Here is a 17,220-nt window from a genome sequence, read left to right on the forward strand (position 1 = left end):
ACAGCAACCAAAACAAAACAAAAATCTAGAGTGTCAGCATCAGCCCACCACCGGGAAGGGAGACAACAGGCTAGGGTATCCCAAAGGCAAAACCTCTCCAGAAAAGAGAGGCTCTACCTGCGTCCAACCTCTCATAAGCCAGAGAGCGCACCTTCACCAGGTCTCCAAGAATGTTCCTAACCACCTCATCCACGGGAGGATTTTGCTCTGCGTCAAGACTAAACATCGTGCAATCCACGTGTAGTACCTGACCACTGAGCTGATTAGAATAAAGTGCAGCGGTCCCTACCACCCAGTGTCTAAATGCCGCATAGGAGAGAGTGACCAGCCTAGGCCAGCCGATGGAGGTCCCCACCCTGGTGTTAACCTCTGTGTTAATGGGACAATGAAGCAGAAAGTGGTGTATGCTCTCCAGCACACCACCGCACTCCTCCCGGGAACACTCCCTGTCCTCAGAGCTCCTACACTTTAGATCAGGGGTGGGCAATTATTTTTTCGATGGGGCCACATGAGAAACTGAAAATATTTTGGAGGGCCGGGCCAAAAGGCTAAACTCAATACTGCATAAAATCAATTGTATTTCTTTATAAAAAGCAGTAAATATCATTGTTGGACAACTGGTACGAGTACTTGTTATAGTTAAACAATGAAAAAGTGAGGTTGCCTTACAAGAAAAAAAATTAAATTTATTAAACAAAATTTCCCAAAACAATGAACATTTTTCACTATTTGTGACTCATATTAGTGAAAGCCATTGTCCCCCTGTGAATCCAGCCATTGTCCCCCTGTGAATACAGCCATTGTCCCCCTGTGAATCCAGCCATTGCCCCCTGTGAATCCAGCCATTGTCCCCCTGTGAATCCAGCCATTGTCCCCCTGTGAATCCAGCCATTGTCCCCCTGTGAATCCAGCCATTGTCCCCATGTGAATCCAGCCATTGTCCCCTGTGAATCCAGCCATTGTCCCCCTGTGAATCCAGCCATTGTCCCCCTGTGAATCCAGCCATTGTCCCCCTGTGAATCCAGCCATTGTCCCACTGTGAATCCAGCCATTGTCCCCATGTGAATCCAGCCATTGTCCCCTGTGAATCCAGCCATTGTCCCCCTGTGAATCCAGCCATTGTCCCCTGTGAATCCAGCCATTGTCCCCCTGTGAATCCAGCCATTGTCCCCCTGTGAATCCAGCCATTGTCCCCCTGTGAATCCAGCCATTGTCCCCCTGTGAATCCAGCCATTGTCCCCCTGTGAATCCAGCCATTGTCCCCCTGTGAATCCAGCCATTGTCCCCCTGTGAATCCAGCCATTGTCCCCCTGTGAATCCAGCCATTGTCCCCCTGTGAATCCAGCCATTGTCCCCCTGTGAATCCAGCCATTGTCCCCCTGTGAATCCAGCCATTGTCCCCATGTGAATCCAGCCATTGTCCCCTGTGAATCCAGCCATTGTCCCCCTGTGAATCCAGCCATTGTCCCCCTGTGAATCCAGCCATTGTCCCCCTGTGAATCCAGCCATTGTCCCCCTGTGAATCCAGCAATTGTCCCCATGTGAATCCAGCCATTGTCCCCATGTGAATCCAGCCATTGTCCCCATGTGAATCCAGCCATTGTCCCCTGTGAATCCAGCCATTGTCCCCCTGTGAATCCAGCCATTGTCCAATGTGAATCCAGCCATTGTCCCCTGTGAATCCAGCCATTGTCCCCTGTGAATCCAGCCATTGTCCCCTTGTGTACAGAACACCCCCCCGGCCCCCCCATCATATACAGAACACCCCCCCCCCCCCCTTACAATAGTACACACCCCTCCCCCCCCCCTTGCCTTTAGAAACGTAATGCTCAGAGATGATCAGCCATGTGTTAGTCACACTGACTACACACAGCACAGGGGGAGGCGGCCGCAGCTTCATGCTTGTCGGCTCTGTGACTGTCAGTGTCAGACAGTCACAGCCGATACTATGAGAGCCGCGGGCGCTGCGCTGTTACAGAGAAGGGAATAATTGCGGCCGGCCGGGTCCCGGGTACGGCTCGCACGAGGCACCCCCCCCCCCTGCTGTGTCTTACCTAGACAGTACTGCCGCTGACGCTGCCTCCCTGCCACCGCGCCATGCCACACGCAGCACGCCGAGTCGGAAGTCCTCTTCATTCGCGGAGGAGGGGTATCGTTGCTTGGCACGCCTCTGGCTCCGCCCGGGGGCCGGATTAAAAGGTCCGCCGGGCCGTATACGGCCCGCGGGCCGTAGTTTGCCCAGGTCTGCTTTAGATTGTCCCTCACACAGAGTTTCCCATGAAAGCAGCACCAAGTCAAGTCAAAAAACTTCAAAGGGATTCTGATGGAATTTAAAAGCCGTAACCCGACCCCCAGATCCCGACATGGGCAGTCCCTGAGAGCCAGAGGTTTATAGAAATGGATCAACAGAACCCTTTGGTCAAGGAGTTTCCTTGACTGAATCCTGATTTCCCACATCCCCAGGCCCCACCGACGTAATACCTTCAGAACTAGGGCAGCATAAGCCGGGAGATGCCCATGTGGTGTGCGGAGATCCTTCACTTGCCCCCCTGTCTCCCATTCCTGGAAGAAAGGCCGAAACTATCCCTGACAGTAGACTACCCACAGAGGAGCCCTCTCTTTCCAGAGGCTTGCGAGATTAATCTTAATAAAGGTGTTCACCAGGAACACCACAGGGTTCACCATAGCCAACCCTCCTAGTCTCCTCGTACGGCAAGTTACCTCCCTCTTGACAAGGTTCAGTCTATTTCCCCATAATATCTGAAAGAACAGACTGTAGGCCCGAGTCCAGAAAGATTCTGGCAAGACGCACACATTGCCCAGATATTACAGCAAAGGGATCAGGTAGGCTTTAAAAATGTTCACCCTTTCCCTTAGGGTCAAAGACCAACCCTTCAACTGGTCCACCCTCTGAGCGGCAATCAGCCTGCTATCCCAATTTTGATTTGGGTAATCCCCCTGGCTAAATTCAATGCCAAGGACTTTTGTAGACTCCTGGGGCTCTGGAAGGGTGTCCAGGAGATCAAAACCTGGATCTTCTCCTCCCAGCCAGAGACTATCACACTTATTCCAGTTGATCTTGGACCCAGATGACTCTGAGTAGCATTCTACCTCCGACAGCACCCACTCTGCCTCCCCTCTCGAAGACACAAAGATAGTTACGTCATGAGCATACGCCAGCACCCTCAGTGTGGTCTCCGGAGCTGCCTGACCCATCCCGACACCCGCCAATGGTCCACGATCAACCCTTCTAAGGAAGGGATCAATCGCGAACACGTACAATAGCAGGCTCAAAGGACAACCCTCAAAAGGGCAGCCAATCCAACCGTTCATAAGCAGGAACCTCTCTCCTCCTGCATACAAGGTCTTAAGCCAATCAACAACCCCTCCCCCCCCCCCCCCCCCCCCCCCCCCCCCCCCCCGGCAAGCCATATCTTAGAAGGACAGACCAGAGGTGCTCGTGGTCAAATCGATCAAACACTTTTGCCTGATCTAAGGACAGCATGTACCCCTTCCAGTAACTTCCCGTGCCCTGCTCAACGGCCTCCCGGACACTGAGCACAGCACTAAAAGTTCTGCGGCCTGGAACAGAGCAATTCTGGGCCCCAGAAAGGAGCTGGGGTGCAAACTTCACCAACCGATTAAATAGCAACTTTGCCAGAATATTTCTGTCCACACCGAGGAACGCTATGGGACGCCAATTCTCAATGTAGAATGGATTTTTACCCTTTGACAGAATGATCAGGGCTGACCTCCTCATTGACTTTGGCAGAGTACCTGAGGAGAGACACTCATTGAATACCTCAGTCAAGAGGGCAACTAAGGTGTCCTTAAAGGTCATATAAAACTCAGATGTTAAGCCATCCGAACCTGGCGAGTTTTTGGGAGCAAGCCCCTCAGTCACCAGACTGACTACCTCTTTCTGGATCATTTCAGTCATAATGTCAAGAGAGGGGTCCACTCCTGGTTTAGGAACAGTTTCAGCCAGGAAAGACATTCTATCACGATTAAGATCCCTCTTCGCCATGAGATGTGAGTAAAAGGATCTGACAACCTCCAAGATCCCTGATCTGGACCTTCTCAGGGAACCCGTACTATCAAACAGTCCTGACTAGTGCTGATCACGAATATTCGAATTGCAAATTTTTATTGCGAATATCGGCACTTCGAGAATTTGTGTATATTTAGAATATAGTGATATATATTCGTAATTTTGAATATTCAAGATTTTTTTTAAACAGTACACATGATTCCTCCCTGCTTCTAGCTTGTGGGCCAATGAGAAGGCTGCAATAGCTTTGACTTTAGGAGTAGTGTTGATTGCGAATTTTCGTACTGTGAATTTTCTTACTGCAAATTTTTCAATTACTGATTTACGCAATCAAGAAAATAATGACTGAGATAACTAATTCGATTGCGAATTTTCGTACTGTGAATTTTCGGACTGCAAATTTTTATCGTGAATTTTTTAATTGCCGATTTAAAGAAAATAATGACTGAGATAACGAATTCTCGAATTCGCGAATATTCGCCCAAATATTCGCAAAATATCACAAATTCGAATATTGCCCCTGCCACTCATCTCTAGTCCTGACACAATCTTACTACTCACTGATCGGGTGTGCGGTATTTCCCGTAATCCCTCTCAAAAAACTTTTTTTTTTATCGCCCACCTCAACCTTCTTGTCTGGCTTTTCACCCAGTGCCACACCAGCTCCATCCCCGTTACTGCAAACAGAGACGGAGCTTACCACCATGTTGGACTCCTTACTCTCCCCTCTCTCCTGCACCGAGTCCACTGTAGGACACGGGCTGGGCTGAGAAGAGGGGCTAATACAGTGAGCCAGCCCTGCGGACGACTCGGGGTCCCAGGGAGGGGGGTGTATATGTATCTTACCTGCTCCTGGAGCTTGGTCTTCTTAGCTTTTTTAGTTTTTCCACACCCCCCAGGCGTCTCCTGTGGCAGCTCATCACCAAAGCACAAGTCCTAGAAATGCACTGGGGACTCCAGGAGCTGGATCTCCTCCATGAGGGCCCCTCCCGTGCTACAGGTCTCACATTCATCCCCCGAGCCGCCAGAGCCGCAGCTGGGTGACATTGCTGCTTGGCGTGCAGGGGGCCCACTGTACAGAACCTGCTGATGCTCCTGCAGGCTGCCAGGTGGATCTTGCTGGTCACCATTATCATCCTCCTTTACAGCTTGGACAACCTCCACCTGGTTGTCAGGCTGCAGCCCCAACAGCCTTCTATCCCTCTCCTCCGCCATTTTCTGAAATCGGTCCTCATTTATGAGTTTCTCCTTAAACGGGCCACTTTTCTCTCTGAGGACAGTTTTCATTTCCTCTAGTTCCCCCATCTCAGCTTGGAGCTGCTTTATTTGGTTCTGCAGCCCCTGCTTCTTCCTCTTGGGGGCCACTTCAACACAAGCCCTCAAGCCACGCAGCTCCTCCCGGAGCTTCCTCAAGGTCTTTAGGTGTCCTCATTTTCACGGAGGTGGCTCATGACCCGGGAGCCATAGGTGGAAATAGACTCCCAAGCCCTCAGTACGCCCCAGCCTTCCTCCTCAAGATCCGCTTCTCCTCCATGAACACTCTGCTTTCTTTGAGCCCTGGAAGGGCCACTCTCACTTGAGCTGGCATTCAGGTTTTCTTTATCAGATCCAGCCTTGAGGCTCTTCCTACTGTCCACAGACTCAGGGGAGACAGAAGCCACATTACTGCGACTCTTGCCAGATCTTATTACCCCTGAGTCCTCATACAGGCCAAACTCTGGCTCCTCCTGTCCCCCAGTGGCCTGCTGCTGGGAATAGAAGCCTGGGGCTTGATTCCCTCACTTATGCCTGAGAACCCACTCCCTCCCTGGGGAGGAGAGAGCCGGCCTCAGGTGGATAGATTTTCCTCCAAGTGATTCAGGAGCACCAGCACATGCAGCCACAGATGACCACACCCACAGGTAATTACAGCTCAGGAACAGCTGGTCCAGAGCTGCACTCACTATTCTGCTGGTGGAGTTACTGTGTACATTACATTACTTATCCTATACAGACCCTGAGTTACATCCTGTATTATACTCCAGAGCTGCACTCACTATTCTGCTGGTGGAGTTACTGTGTACATTACATTACTTATCCTATACAAACCCTGAGTTACATCCTGTATTATACACCAGAGCTGCACTCACTATTCTGCTGGTAGTCACTATGTACATAAACAACATTATTATCCTATACAGACCCTGAGCTACACCCTGTATTATATTCCAGATTTGTACTCACTCCACCACAGCTTAATGGAGGCTATAGCATTTATGACTCTCGGACCACAGCCGCATGGCATGGATACTGTGAAGGTAGCGGGAGTATCGCAGTCTTTCATATTGATGTTGAGTAGGAGTCCTAGGGGTCAATCTATCTGAATGACCAACATTGATCCGAGCAGCAGTAGAGCAAAGGTACACATAGGTATGATCTACATTTGAGTAACTTCGCATATGCATCACATTACTTATTCTGTACTGATCCTGAGTTACATCTTATACTGCAGAGCTGCACTCACTATTCTGCTGGTGGAGTCACTATGTACATAAACTATCTGAGAGCAATGTAAAAAATGTATGTTTTTAATAATTAAAACTGAATAAAGTAGTAGGGTAAAATATCAGGTAACAGTTGGTGGAGACAGATAATATCAAAATTGAATAATAGATATCAATAATAAATGTCAATAATAAATATCAATAATAAATAATAATTATCAATAATAATTCATTGAGATGTGGTAAAAAAGTAATAAAAGAGTGGTAGTGAAATTGTGGTAAAAATGGAGTAGTAGTAAAAATGAAATTAGAAAAATATATAAAAAAGTTAAAGTCTCTAGTCTTAAGTCCTTGGTACGGTGCAAAAATTCTCTTATTCATTTAATATTCTTTTGATATTGTGCAATCTGCAGAAAAAGTGCACCAAAAATGTAGTGCGCGATCACGTACACGACCCACAATCACGTGAGACAACAAAATTGTAGCGATTCTGCTGGTGGAGTCACTGTGTAAAAATATTTTAATTATCCTGTACTGATCCTAAATTACATCCTGTATTAATTATTTACAATTGGTCACTGAGACCAGTATTCAAGACTATTGCTTTTGCAGTACTGGCTGTCTAAAATATAAAGATCACACTCTGCCTCCCGACATGTTTCGCCAAACACTTGGCGTCTTCAGGGGTTGTTTGGCAGACGCCAAGTGAACTGATTGCCCTCCAGCCAATCCCTCAGCTCAATTTAGATAACTAAATAGCGGTAGTGCAGATACGGCTGATAGTTTTATGGTAGTTACAGTTAAGGTTATTTTAATGACAAGAAATAAATGTTAAATTTTAGACAATAAATAACGCGTGTCAACCTAGAGACAATCTCTGGTCTCAGTGACCAATTGTAAATAATTAGTTTGTCATGTCTCAACACGCGTTAGTGGGTCAAATGTAATAAAAGTGACATCCTGTATTATACTCCAAAGCTGCACTCACTATTCTGCTGGTGGAGTCATTGGGGGAGATTTATCAAACTGGTGTAAAAGAGAACCATTTTGAAGGGGGCCTCAAGTTTAGAAAGCCCAGTGGTATATATCTGCTTGCTCAACTTGATTTGCAGTATGCAATTGCTTATGATCTGGTATGAGCAGTTCGCAGTTTGTATGCAATTTGTATGGAATCTGGTTTGTATGCTTGCAATTTGTATTTGCAATTTGATTTGTATTTGAATTTGCAATTGTATGGTTGCAATTGCAGTTTGGTTGCAATCGGTGGAACTGTAAGTAAACACACATATAACTGGTTCAATATACAGTTCCAATCACAATACTAACAACAGGAACATTATATAACTGTTTTAAATACCTATTTTGGCCTCTTGTTTCCATAAAACTGGACTCTCAGTGGAGTGAATGTCTCTTCAGCTCCTGTCTCTGGTGAGTAATGATTCCAGCAGCTCCTGCTAGGGGAATTCCCAGACAGGCTGTGTGTGAGGCTGGCTGTGATTGGTGTAAAACTCTTGCTGTGTGAGAAGCTGGCTGTGATTGGTCTAGAGTTCTGCCCAGCAACAACAGATTAACACTATGCTTTCTGTTGTTTCTGCTTTGTCACTGAGCTTACCTTTCATTACAAAATTAATCTTAAAGGCATATTATCTTTTCCTGCTTCTGTGAACACAAAATATAACAGTTTTTGTCTTTAACACATAAACATAGGAACTGTATAAAGGCTAGTGGCAGGTTTAGCTGTATACACATATAAGGCATATTAGCAAACTAGGACAAGTCTTAGCTGGCCAGCTACACTCCCACCTAAATTTCCTATAATTCTATGTTCTTAGTGGTAGGACTTGAACATGAATTTGAGAAATTTTCCATCAGGTTTTCAACTTCCAAGTGTCTTTTATCACTCTCAAGTAGAACAACTAACTTCTGTATAGGATGTTCCAACTTGAGTGGAGTAGTGAGATGTTTTACTTTTTTGTCAAGTTTTGAGTCTCCTATTTCTAACAACACTCTTCTTACTAGTTTGTCTTCATCCTTTTGAACTTCTTGAACTTTGGCCAATTTCAATTGACTTCTAGGTGAATCTTCTTCTTTCACTAACACTATGTCACCAACTTGGACATTTTTTCTGGGTGTTTGCCATTTACTTCTTAGCATAAGATTGGCTAAGTGTCACCACCAGTTCTGTGAGAAGGTCTGACAGACATCCTTCTCTACCTCTTGCATGATGTTCTTTGTTTTGGTTTCACTTTCTCATCTCATTTCCTTCTCCCAGGTGTCACCTATTTAGACTAATCCTCTTTCCTTTATATTCCCTCCCATACTGCCTCACTTTGCGGTTTATACTACTTCCTGGATTGAAGTGTTCACTGCTGGAGGCTTCTGCTGCTGCTTGTTCAGATAAGTCCTTTCATGTATTGTGTTTCCTTGCTGTCTTGATTCTAGGTGACCCTGACTCCCTGCAGGGAGCCGGTGGTCGTGTCCCCTCACTATTATAGGGTTTTCAGGTGTCACACAGTCTTAGGTACATGGGCATACAATCGTCTACCTCTGAGACCCTTGTATGTGCTCAGCAGTAAGGGTGAGCTCTTAGGGTTTTATAGGGGTCACCAATATGCTCCTTAGTTTGGGATCAGGCCAGTCGGATGTTTATTCATAACTTCCAGCTATCTGCAACATCATCTGTGACACTAAGTACTCTTTCCTCCATCTATTCCAAAACTGTTCTGATAGATATTGAACTCTTCGCCATCTCCTTGTAGCATATAAATCCTCTTTGGTGAACTTGCCAGGCGGTGGCTGTATGTAATCCGACCTAAAGGGAACCTGTCACCAGCTCATTAGCATGCGGCATGTGGCATCTTTGTGTGTATATTATGAGGTAACCATCTGTCACACCAGTAAATGAATACATCTAAGGCACTTTTTAGTAGTTAATGATTGTATATAATTAGTTAGATTATAATCAAATATCCACATGACAGGTTCCTTTAAGGTGAAGTAGATGGTTGGAAGTTAAAGGGTCCAAACTTGTTGGATCGTTGATGTTATTAACTGTAAGTGGACGACTGTTAACAATAGACATTACTTCATAGAATAGGGTCCTAAGTGAAGCATGATCTATTCTTCCGGCATTCTTTTTCAACACTGAACTTAACACATTTCTCACAGTTCTGATTTGTCTTTCCCAAACTTCTCCTGTATGGCTTGCATGTGGAGCATTCATATGAAAATCACACTGTTTCTCTAACAAATACTCAGTTACTTTTATCGATCTCTTTTAGAGCTTTCTTCAATTCATTCTTTGCTCTGACAAAATTAGATCCTTGGTCAGATCTAAGCTCTCTGACAGTACCTCCAGGGCTTTTTTTCTGGCGGAACGCACCGGAACGGCGTTCCGCCACCTTTTGACATCACAGCCTGCGATGTATCAGCGGGGAGGGACTGGGAGGAGGAGCTGGGGGCCGGTGCGTTCACTGTGCTCCGGCCCCCAGCTCCAGTAGAGACCTATAAAATGTGTAATTACATGAATAATGATTCCTGCTGCCCCTCAGTAAGATAACTTTCAATATATTGTACTCACAGCCGGCTACTGTTATCGTAATGCAGGCCGGCCGGGCAGACGAGCGGCAGCGTCACTGACTGACGTCACCTGCCTGGGCCGCCTGCTTCATTCATAAAGTAGGCGGCGCACGCACGTGACGTCAGTCAGTGACGCTGCCGCTCGTCTGCCCGGCCGCCTGCATTACGATAACAGTAGCCGGCTGTGAGTACAATATATTGAAAGTTATCTTACTGAGGGGCAGCAGGAATCATTATTCATGTAATTACACATTTTATAAGTCTCTACTGGAGCGGCAATGGGGGGTCTGTGGATGACACTGTTATGGGGTGGGGGGGTCTGTGGATGGCACTGTTATGGGGTGGGGGGGTCTGTGGATGGCACTGTTATGGGGTGGGTGTCTGTGGAAGGCACTGTTATGGGGTGGGGGGGTCTATGGATGGCACTGTTATGGGGTGGGGGGGTTTGTGGATGGCACTGTTATAGGATGGGGAATCTGTGGATGCCTTTCCCAGATCCTCCACCCCGTAACAGTGCCATCCTCAGATCCCCCCATTAACAGATTAACAGTGCCATCCCCAGATCCCCCATTAACAGTGCCATCCCCAAAGGGTTTCTTTGCTGGGCTGGCCCCCCTCAAATTTTACTTGCGGTCCTAGGTTTGGGTAGAGGGGGCGGTCCTAGGGGTGGGTAGGGGGCGGTCTTAGGGCCGGGTAGGGGGGGCGGTCCTAGGGTTGGGTAGGGGCGTGGCCAGGGGAGGGGGGGTGAGTTCCACCACCTTTTCTCTGAGAAAAAAAGCCCTGAGTACCTCTAATGGCTATGAAACATCTTAAGGCGTTGACATATCCTCTAACATTTCCAGGTGACTTGCTCTGGAGCTCAGACATGTAAATATTAGTCCATATCTCTTGTACTCCTTGCAGTTCTGTTTGGTGATGAATGGGCCAAAACAATCCATTCCGCTATAAAGAAATGGTGGTGATGGATTTACACGATCTGCCGGTGAATCTGGCATTCTTTGTTCTTTCTGTAGGTCTACGTGTCTTTCTGCAGACTACACATTTACTTATATACTTTGCTATAACTTTGCTTCCTTTCACAATCTAGTAACCACCTTCTCTCAAACAGCTTTGGGTAAAGCTTCTTCCTTGATGCAAGGATATGTTGTGGTAGTGATCAATAATCAATCTTGTGAAGGTAGAGTTTTTGGGTAGAATTGCTGGATGCTTCACTCTGCTAGGTATCAATGCATTTTCCAGTCTCCCTCCCACCTTCAGTATACCATCCTGCAGAACAAGATTAAGCTTGTACAATGGGTGGTTGTTTGGAAGCCTTTTAGGTTCTTGTCTAAATCTCTTCAACTCTTCACTGTAGAATCTCTGTTGAATGAGTCTTATGACTGTTTCTTCAGCTTTCATTCTTTCTTCTACATTCAACAATTCCTTCTTTCTGATTCCCTTTGCCAAACGTTGAATTCGAGCTACTACGGCATCTGGCTAGTCTTTCAAGTATGTCATCTTGACACTTGGCAGCAGTGCTCAATGTTTGTACAACTTTTACTTCTGCATCACCCATAGACAATTCTGTGTAACCTTTACTGGACGTGATTTCCTTTTTCCCAAAGGAACTCTGGACCGGTGAACCAGTTAGAATTTTTCAATTCTTTTACATTCAGGCCTCTTGAAGCATGATCTGCTGGGTTATGCTTTGTGTCAATGTGATGCCAATGTTCCGGATTTGTTACTTCCCAAAGTTTATCAACTCTGTTGGCGACAAAGATATGGAATCTTTGAGCTTCGTTGTTTATGTATCCTAGGACAACTTGTGAGTCTGTCCAAAAATATTCTTCATCTATTTTCAATTCCAATTCTTCTCTCAGAAACTTGCTTACTGATGCTGAAACAACAGCTGCTGTCAGTTCAAGTCTTGGTATTGTCTGAATACAGGTAGGTACAACTCTGGCCTTCCCCATAACTAGGGCGCAGTGTATCTTTTCTTCTCCTATTACTCTGATATAGGAGCACTGACCATAACCATAACTACTGGCATCTGAAAAGTGATGAAGTTCTATTTTCTTGTACTTTCCGAAATCATGAGGTTCAAAACATCTGGGTATCCGAACTTCTCTCAAGTTTTGCAAGTCTCTTATCCAACTCTCCCACCTTGGCCTCAAATTTTCAGGTATGGACTCATCCCATCCCAACTTCTGTCTGCATAATTCTTTCAGTATTCCTTTTGCTCTGAGGATTACTGGGGCCAAGAATCCCAATGGATCAAATATAGAAGCCACTGCGGAAAGAATGGTTTGTCTAGTTGCAACTTTCTTTTCAATAGATATTTCAAAGAAGAACTTGTTGTTCTCTACATTCCATCCCAATCCAAGTACGTTCTGAACTGGAAGATGATCATAATTGAGATCTACATTCTTCATTGTTGCTGCACATTCAGAGTCACTGATGGATTCCAGTACCTCTCTGTTGTTTGAGATGAATTTGTGAAGGCGCAGGTTTCCTCTTGCGCATAACTCTTGGCTTTCTTTCACTAGTTTGAGTGAAGATTCTGTGGACTCTAGACTTATGAGACCATCATCTTCATAAAAGTTTTTCTTTAGAAAATTTGCTGCTGATGGGCAAGCCTTTTCATTCTGATTAGCCAGGTACTTCATACCATAATTGGCGCAACCTGGAGACGATGCTGCTCCAAACAAGTGTACTTTCATTCTGTATTCTGCTGGCTCTGAATCTGTATCTCTGTCCTCCCACCATAGAAACCTCAGGAAGTCTCTATATTCATTTTTCACATGAAACTGGTGGAACATCTTTTCAACGTCACACATGACCGCTACGGGATACTTTCTAAATCTACAGAGTACTCCAGGCAGAGTGTTTGTAAGATCTGGTCCTTTTTGTAGATGATCAATCAATGCAACACCATTGTACTTTGCTGAGCAATCAAATACTACTTTAATCTTATCTGGTTTCTTTGAGCGGTAAACACCTTGATGTGGGATGTACCACACTTCTCCTTCTTTAGGTTGTTTATTAACTTTCTCTGCATGTCCTTCTTCGAGGATGCCTTCCATGAATTTCAAATAATCCTGCTTGAATTTGGGATCTCTTCCCATCTTTTTTTCAAACATTTTAATCTTGCTAGGGCAAGATTTTTGTTATTTGGCAGACGAGGTCGTTTTTTTAAAAGGTAAGGGCATTTCAAGATGACCTTGTTGATTCTGAATACTTTCTTCTAGAGTGTGTACGAACTTTATGTCTTCTTGAGATACACTCTTTTCTTTAGAACTTATGTCTGCAAAGTCGGATTCAAGGATCTTGATTACTTTTGCTGGACTTACAGTTGGTAACTCTTGGATAGATATTCGATGACACAAAACTGTCACCTGTCTTGAGTTTGCTATCTGCTGTTTTCCTCCAAGATCCTAGATCAGTTTGAACAGTGTAGGGTTCACCCTTTCCTCCTGTGATTACCTTTCGTGGTACCAGGCCTTCGGGACAATCGTAGCCTATCAACAGTCCAACACCAAACTCCTTCAGCGGGGACATTTCATGAGATATGACAGATAGGTGCTCCCATTCATTGGCTGTTTCACAGGTAGGTATGCGATCTCGATCTAGAGGTATATCGTCTTTTGTATAAGCTGGAGGTAGATCTAATGTGCAGTTTGAATGAAGTCCTCTAACTCTCAGTCCGTTGACCCTTTGACTGTTAACTAATGTGTCTCTCCCCGTCATTGTGGTGAGTTTGATCTTCACTAGTTCTGTAGCCACTTGTAATTTCTTGCAGATTTCTTGATCAATGAAGGTGACATCACTCTGGGCATCCAGTAGCCCACAGGCGTATACCTTGTTGTTCCTCCTTTTAGGATTTAATATGCAAACTGGTACAACCATTGATGTGCCATTGCTTTCTCCTTCCCTCACTCTGCAAGAGAATACCGATACTTTATTTCCTTCCTCAGTATCTTTAGGTATTAAGGATTTATCTTTCTTTGGACGTTCTTCTTGTAGTGGTGTAGGATGGCGTCCTTTGCAAATGCTGCATGTGGCCTTTTTCTTACACTCATTAGTAACATGGCCTTTTCTCAGGCATCCAAAACACAGTTGGTTATCCAGCACAAATTATTTATTTTCTTCTGGGGACTTCGCCATCAATTGTTGGCACTTAGGTATGGAGTGGTTCTCTCCACAGAACATACACTTGAAGGTAGTCTGAAGTTTGGTCAGTTCTGTCTCACTACTGATCTCAGTAGTGACTTTGAACTTGCTCTCGTAGGTATCTGGACCTTTAGCTGCTGTGTTGGTTGCAAAGCTAGTTGCTCTTGCATGTCTTATCTCTCTTGCAGGCCTTTCTTCTAAGGATTTTAAGACATAAGATGATGTTACTGGATTCCATGCTATCCGTGCTTCCTCATTGACAAATTCAGAGAACTCTTTAAAACTTGGGAAGTTCTGACCTAGATCTGTTTAGTCACATAGCCTTTCCATCTAAAAGTCACTTCTTCAGGTAGCTTAATTAGCATCCTGTGGTTTTCTAGATAGTCTTTCAGTACTTCCAGTCCTTAAACATGTGGGATGGCATTGCTGCATGCTTGCAGGAAGTCACCATACTTTTGGAGTCTGAAGTGTTCTTTAGGACCTATTTTAGGGCAGTTATTCAGTTTCTCTCTAAAGGCTCTTTGTACTAAGAAAGGATGACCATATCTTGTATTAAAATTTTCTCAAGCTTGTTTGTAGGCTTCTTCATCTTTTCTATAGAAGTTACCTTCAAGAACTTCCTTCGCTTCTCCACCAACATATCTCTGAAGGTAGAATAACTTGTCAACTGGACTGAAGCAATGATGCTCAATGATCATTTCAAAACTTGACTTCCACTCTATGAACTTCAGTACGTCTCCTGAAAATACAGTGGGTTCCGGAACTGGAAGTCTAACTAGGACTGTTCTCTGTGTTCTTTTACTGGGACAATGGTTGTAACATTCTCCTGAGCATTTCCGTGGCATTCCGAGTCCTTTTCTTCATCTTTTCCGGTAGAGATAGAGGGTAAATTCACACACCTTTTTCCTAACATTGGACTAGGCCTCTCTTTGTTTTTCTGAGCAGGGATGGAAGGATAATAACTTATTTCTTCACTAAGTGCTGGAGATTTCCTTTTATTCTCTTGAGCGTGCAAAGGAAAATAGGAGTCTTTTTCTTCACTTAGTACAGATTTGAACCTATGACTACTCTGACTCATATGCTCCTCATGTACTCTGAGTCTGGCTTCTATGATCTTAACTTCTTTCTGCCTTTCAAGACTTTTCATCTGTTGGCGCTGCGCCTCCATTTCAACTTCCATCTGATGACGTTGTGCATCCTTTTCAGCCATCAGTTGTCACTGCGCCTCGATGGCAGCTTCCATTTCAATTTCTGCTCTCTTGACAGCAAGTTGTTCAGCTAATTCCTTTCTTGTGGGTGAACTATATGAGGACTCTGATATATGGGTGGCACTTCTGCTAGCGAAGGAAGTCACACTTGAGATTGTGGTACCACTTAAGGAACTAGCATAGTCTCTCATAAAAAGCTCATTCATTTTTCTTTTTGCTTTAACTTCATCATAGTTTTCTGCAGATGATAGTTCTCTCATGAGCTTTACCAAATCTTTCGTGACCGCAGTACATGTGTCCATGTTCCTTACAATATCCTGGGAAGGTGTTGTAGATGACCGCAGGTTGACATATGCTGCCATAAGCTCTGATTCAGATTCTTCTACCGTCTCTACCATATCACTCAAGTTCCCTTTAATACTTTCTTGCTTTAGATTTTTACGAATGTCTTTAATGTATAATTTTCATTTATCATACATTCTGGCGAACCTTTTTCAGTGCTGATTCTTGCTCCGAATTTTCTTTGAGGTCGGTTTTCTGGCACGTGATGAACATCTTAGTTCATCTGTTTGGGCTATATTTGTTTGAGGCAAGACTAATGCTGCATCAGACTCTTCTACCTCAGACAGGTTCCCTTGCTCTCCCCCCTCTACTCTATCTATCTTTGTATCCTCTAACAGTGGCATGGTAATACTAGGTTCAGACATTTTACTTTAAATGCAATACTGACAATCAATACGAATATTAAGAGTCCTTTCACATTAAATGCAATATTGACAAATGGAGAAATAAATGCAGTGCTCCAGCCTAAAAAAAATACCTAGTAGCCATTGGCTCCTGAACTGAAAAATTTAGGAGCCAAATCAAATTTTTAGTCGCCAAATCGAAACTGAATCAAAATTTTGGTATCGTGACAACGCTACGCCGATCAGATCGGCGTAGGGTTGTTTTGAAACCAAAATTTTGATTCGCTTTCGTCACCATAAAAAAGTATTGTGATACTCAATACCGCGCAAAAAAAAAAAAAAAAGCCGCGTGCATTTCGCATTTTATTAAACATTCGGCCCATAATAGAACAGTCCTATCCTATTTTTTGGGGTGACAAGTTGACTAAAAAATGGCGAATGCTCACCGCATAGGAGATATTTTTGAATAATTTAATAGTTTGGACAGCGCTATGTAATATGTTTATTTATTTATTGTTTATATATTTTATATGTAAAATTGGGAAAGGGGGGATTTAAACTTAATATTTTAGGGTACTTTCACACTAGCGTTATTCTTTTCCGGCATAGAGTTCCGTCCTAGGGGCTCAATACCGGAAAAGAACTGATCAGTGTTATGCCCATGCATTCTGAATGGAGAGTAATCCGTTCAGGATGCATCAGGATGTCTTCAGTTCAGTCATTTTGACTGATCAGGCAAAAGATAAAACCGCAGCATGCTACGGTTTTATCTCCGGCGAAAAGAAAATGAAGATTTGCCTGAATGCCGGATCCAGCATTTTTCCCCATAGGAATGTATTAGTGCCAGATCCGGCATTCAAAATACCGGAATGCACTCGCACTAAATCCGGACCCATTCACTTCTATGGGGCTGTGCACATGAGCGGTGATTTTCACACATCACTTGTGCGTTGCGTGAAAATTGCAGCAAGCTCTGTTGTGCGTTTTTCACGCAACGCAGGCCCCATAGAAGTTAATGGGGCTGTGTGAAAATCGCAAGCAAGTGCGGATGCGGCGCGATTTTC

This window comes from Bufo bufo, chromosome 1, assembly GCF_905171765.1.
Source record: "Bufo bufo chromosome 1, aBufBuf1.1, whole genome shotgun sequence".
Classification (NCBI taxonomy): domain Eukaryota; kingdom Metazoa; phylum Chordata; class Amphibia; order Anura; family Bufonidae; genus Bufo; species Bufo bufo.